This window comes from Adiantum capillus-veneris, chromosome 22 (assembly GCF_014529385.1).
Source record: "Adiantum capillus-veneris isolate H3 chromosome 22, ASM1452938v2, whole genome shotgun sequence".
NCBI classification, from domain to species: domain Eukaryota; kingdom Viridiplantae; phylum Streptophyta; class Polypodiopsida; order Polypodiales; family Pteridaceae; genus Adiantum; species Adiantum capillus-veneris.
Genome location: NC_140952.1, coordinates 95,536,582 through 95,542,627, shown reverse-complemented (window position 1 = coordinate 95,542,627; position 6,046 = coordinate 95,536,582).

Genomic DNA, 6,046 nt, shown 5'->3' with positions numbered 1-6,046 from the left:
TGGCTCTACAAAAGATGCTGATATTGGCACAAAAATTCACAATTATACTGTTAGTCAGAGGCTCTTGAAAAGAGATGTTGTGCTTGTCACTACCTTGGTTGATATGTATGCGAAGCGAGGGCCTCTCTCCAGCTGCAATCACCTACACATGCATCTTGAAGGCATATGGCTCTATGCAAGATGTTGATACGGGCACAAAATTCACAATTATATTGTTAGTCAGAGGCTATTGAAAAAAGATATCGTGCTTGGCGGTGTCTTCATCAACACACATGTATGCAAGCACAAAAAGTTCTTGATGAGCTTGTTGTCTGCCAACACTGATTGCGGGATGTGTGCAAGAAGAGCACCTCCAGAGGCTATTGAGAAAAGATGTCATACTTGGGACTGTGTTGGTCAAGATGTATGCCAAATGTGGTGCACTTGAGAAAGCACAAAAAGTGCTTGAGGAGCTTCCTATCCAGAATGTTGTCTCTTGGAATGCACTGATTGCAGGATGTGTGCAAGAGCAGCAGCTCCAAAAATCTCTTGGCTATTTTCAAGGGATGCAAAGTATGGGAATGCACTGGTTGCAGGATATGCACAATAGGAGCAGGGCTAGAAAGGTCGAGAATGTTTTTCGGTTCCTACACAAAGAGTGGACTCTTGGATTCCACTGATTGCAAGATTTTCCATAGGAAAAAACTCTAGTCTGTTTCCACCAGATGCAATTACATACGCGTGCATTTTGAAGGCATGTGGCTCTACGCAAGATGCTGATATGGGCAAAAAAATTTAGGCCGATATTGTTAGTCAGGGGCTGTTGATCAAAAAAGATGTCGTGCTTTGCAATGCCTTGGTCGATATGTATGCTAGATGTGGTGTGCTTGAGAAAGTACAAAAAGTGCTTGAGGAGCTTTCTTGCCCAAAATGCCACCTCTTTGAATACACTGATTGCGGGATGTGCGCAACAAGAGCAGGGCCAAAAAGCTCTAGGCTGTTTTCAACGGATGCAAAGCATTGGAATGCATCGATTGCAGGATGCGCACAACAGCATTGCCAAAAAGTTGTAGGTTGTTTTCACCTATACTTGCACCTTGAAGTCTTTCATATCAAAATTTACAATGAGATTTCTAGTTAGGGCTTGTTGGGGGTACAATGTCATGCTTGGTATTATTTGATCAATTTGTATGCCAAATGTGGTGTCCTCACAATAGCACAAAACCTTCTTGAAGCGCATCCTCCCTGGGATGTCGTCTTTTGCAAAACAGGTTAAGTGCAGGAGATGTCCAACGTCATTGATGCAAGGAAGTGCATTGGTGATAGACATTCAATCACATGGTGAGTAAGCATTATCATTTTTTCATTTTTGACACTGAGGAACGCAGTTAATGAACACACTGAAAATTGCACGTTGTTGTGGGAACGGCACGTTCCCTCGTATTATAAAAATTGGGGAGGACTGTGCAAACTCCCCTCTACAAGGAGACTTGCATGTTTTCTTTCTTTTTGAAACATAAAAATGGAACAACAAATAATTAATAACATTGACATCTTGTATGATCATGAACAATGAGCTTGAAAAAACTCTTAACACTCCTTGTGGTTTTTGGCGAGGTACCCCTGAGAAGCACTATGATCGGTATCCAATTTATGTGGAGGTACACCTGTAGACCACGACGATCGATATCCCAAACACTCTCAAGTAGAAAAAACTAAAACGCTTTCATGAAAAATCTCTCTCTCTCTCTCTCTCTCTCTCCCTCCAATATTTTGTACGATCTCAATTCAATGCAAATGCAACTAACAAGCACTCTAGTTATATTTTTATTCTTATTGAACCTACTTTTTCTTAAGAATTTGTTTAATTAGTATCTATGCTTATTAGATCTACTTTTTAGTTTGTAATGGGGTCTCTTTATTTTGTTGTTTTTTTTTAATTATTATTTTTAAAAAAAATTACTTTATTTTATCTTAAAATGTCAATGTGATCTTTTCACCTTGTTTAAGTAGATTCATCATAACAGACAAGGCATCTCTACTACCTTTTTATAGAGTTTGGAAAAAAAGAAGTGCCATCTTAAGGATGATTCAATTTTTTTCATTTTGGAGGCCATAAAAAACTTCCCTTTTCTTTCGGCATTTACACAAACTTTAACCTCAGTATTTGTTGACCATTTCACCTCTGTGTAGACGTGTGTGCATTTGTGTGGGGGGGTTGGGGACATAGGGAAAGTGCATTTCCCATATCCATAATCCGTTGTTGAAGGCAGTGGTGGTGGCCATACCGATCGATAAGCCAATTTGAAACCGCTAGTTTCTAACGCCCGTGTCACATTGGGACATGCAGACAATGTTTATTCTCTTCCCAACCAATCAACGGATGTGCCAACAGAGTCACCTGTCACATTGGGATGATGTCCATGTTTTCCCAATTTAGTTGGTCGTCTAGCTTAGCGACACACTTTTTCCAAAACTGTATCGCCCTCCCATGCCCGACCAACTTCAACTCCAATACTAATCCTACCGATTGATTGGACGTGTAGCAACTTTTCTAATTTCTCGCACGCGCTCAGTGTGACAGCATTTGTGCTAGCTATTGTAATCCGAACTCTTCTCATGCAAGGGCATGTTGATCATGGTCGTCCAACTCATGATGGGCACGCGGCCCAATGTGATAGGGGTCTAATTATGTGTGTATGTAGACAATACAATTCTATATCAAAACAATACAATTGCACAACTGATTGAGACCTACTTTCGATAAATCTTCTCCCTCCTCCTTACCTTCACGAGGCCATCGTGACTCCTCACCTTGTTTATTAAACAAAAGATGGTCATGCCAAAGGTCTTGAGGACCTTGTTATGTATTAGAATTAGAAATCTTTCCACACCTGACATTGCTCTCACTATGGAAAGTCCTATCATACTAGATATGTTTGTCACTAAAATGATTGCTTACATGACATTGATAGCCCCGATTGGCGTTGATATGTCATGCAAACTTTTGGCATCTGTTATTGGTAACATGGTAAAATGTGGTTATGCTTTACATGATAGCTTACCAATTCATGAAGGGCTGAGCGTTTCCAAGATTGGGATAACCAATGGTGAGCACAAAAGGTTTAAAGAAAATATGCAAGGAATATGGATACTCGGTTTTTGGTTTCTAAGGAGGTCAAAGTTGAACAAGCTCGCCATGAAATAACAGTAGAGGAGAGGCCTTTGTTCATGCCAAATGCTTCTCTAAGCTATTTAAATAATACACTTTGAAACTCCAAGTGTAATATCTCAATTTGGCATTTCACATGATGCCATCAAAGTTATTGGTAGAGTAGGGTGTGGCTCTTATGGAGTGTGCAAAAAAGTAGAAATGCATGGTTTATCCTTTTTATCTCGAGATACTTTTTATGCAGCTAAAAAATACCTTGGGGCTTTTGAAGTATGTTGCAAGTCTTTTGCAAAAGAGACTATCATGGATTTGATGCATATACAAATTGTACCTAGCATAGGGCACACTCGCTCTATGTCTTGGATAAGCATTTTCTAATGAAGGATCAATTAGCTCCATGCTAAATATCGTTACCTTATGAGAATAATAGCTATGTCAGAATTCAAAGAAAACTTGAGGGAGGTGGTTGGGGAATTGATAGAGCTTTGCCTCCTAAATTATCTGAATTCAAAAAGTGCAGCATTGGTGCCTTTTGTGAAAATTTTCCTCGCTAATTCATGTCATGGTCTAGACGTTGGCATTCACACGTGAAAGGAGTTGTGCATTGTGATCTACATCCTAGAAATGTAGTGCTTGATTGTTTTAGAGAAAATCAGCCTCGCATTAGAATCATTGACAAGGGTATAGCAGTGACGGTAAGGTATGAAAAGAGGGTCTCTCAAAATCCATACAAAAAAGACCAAATTTTTGTATCGGCTAGTGCCAAAACTCTTGGGTACAAGTACTGAAGAGGTTTATAAAAAGACATGGACATTTATTCTATGAAATGAATGATTTTACATATAAGTTGTACTTTTTGTGAAGAGTATTCTTCACACCATCAAACATGACTAGTATGTGACCCGCGCATTACCGCGGCTACATGTGCGTCAATTGAAGCCACCATTGTTCTCCTTTCCTTCAAAGGGAGGGCAAATGTGGGCAAATGCCTATGATTCTCACGTGAGACTTTATAGCTCTTTAATACACTTGTGCATCAACCACCACTATAACTACTTTCTAGATGACAATGTATGACAACACACAAGGTGTAAGTGCCCTCCACATTCACATCAACCCAAGCACAAATCTATCTTTTGGAGCAACACTATGTCTAAGTGCCCTCCACATTCACATCAACCAAGCACAAATCTATCTTTTGGATCAACACTATGTTTACCTTTTTTACTGTAAGATCGAACAACTAATGAAGTGTAGTTACTCTCCACATTCTTGTGGATTGACCAAGGACAAACCTCCTTCTAGTTGGTCATACAAATATCTAACATACTCCTCCTAATCATGGAAAGTTTGTCCCTCCCCCCTACTTTGCCCCCCCCCCCCCCCCCCCCCCCCCCCCCCCTCCTTTGTCTCTATCTATGTGTGTGTGTGTGTGTGTGTGTGTGTGTGTGTGTGTGTTTGTTTTGAGCTCAAGAATTACCAGGTCAATTTGAGGTCTTTTGGGAATGAATTAAGTAATGGGCTCCCTTCGCATGATGTCTTGTCTTAACATCCTATGTTCCTCTCTAAGGAGGTAGCGATTTTGCGATTAAGATAGAGACGTCCCCCTCACACGATTGATAAGGGACCCTGGTGAGTGGTAATGGCCCTCTAAATAGACTAATAGAGAGCTGGTATCCTTCTTTGGATATAGTGTTTGCATTGAACAACGAATTCTTTAGATGCATTAGCATCCCCTCTCACCATCCTTACCAATCAAGGCATTGGTCATGATAGCGACTCTCCCATGCTTCTCGCGTGTAGTTTCGGTCTTGCATTTGGAGCATCACAATCAACTAAGTCATCAACTGCTATTTGTTGGCACTTAGGATGCATGTAGCAACCATGACCCAACATGCCAACATTACACCACATAGTAGTAGAAGAAACTTTGTCATTGGTATGCACAACTGATTTGGTGAGCAATATATCGTTTGCTTCTCAAAGGCAGTATTCATGATGGGTGTATGACCTGGGGGTGATTGCATGGCTATAGAAACTTTGTCTCTGTATGTGGATAAATTTCAAAATTTACAGGTTGGATTGCACTCAATCTAGCTAACACTTGCATCTACCAAGTCTCGTCGCATGGATGTTAAGGTCTCTTGCAATTGACCATAAGCAGGTTAGTAATATAAGGCACATATTGTTTGTTTGTGTACATTTGGGCACCATTGGCACCTTAAAATGTGAGGGCAATGAAAGCAAAAAATTTCACTCAATCGTTTCTCTTTACAAGAGTTCGCTAAAAGAAAGGGTGTGCTGCAAAATACACACACATGCATGTTCTTCTTTGAGAGAGAAGACCATATTCAACCATTCACATGCTTGAGAGAGAGGACCGTATTCAACCATTCACATGCTTGCCCTTACCCATATTTTATACCATAGCAGCCATTTGGCTTAGTTCCCAGTCCCTTAAATGTGAGACAGAGCATTGAGGCACTACATGGAGGAGAGTCTCTTTTTGTACGGGAATTATATCCCTTAACAATTTGAGAGTGTGATCATCATACCCTACATGAGTGCTCAGCTTTTGATCACATCAAACTTGTTGTACCCACATTTTAGCCCATACCATGGCCTACATACCTTTCTCTCCTAGCCACCTCGTGGATTCAACTTGTTAGTGGCCACCCTTATATCCATAGTCTTCAAGCATGTTACATGTTGTACTCGGTCCCATAGGTCAATCTGACCTTTAAGGATGATCTCTCTCTCTCTCTCTCTCTCTCTCTCTCTCTCTCTCTCTCTCTCTCTCTCTCTCTCTCTCTCTCTCTCTCTCTCTAACTGTATGTCTAGTTTGTAGTATTAAAATGAAGCATGTGAGAGGCTAAGAGCCTGGTCACGTGTACC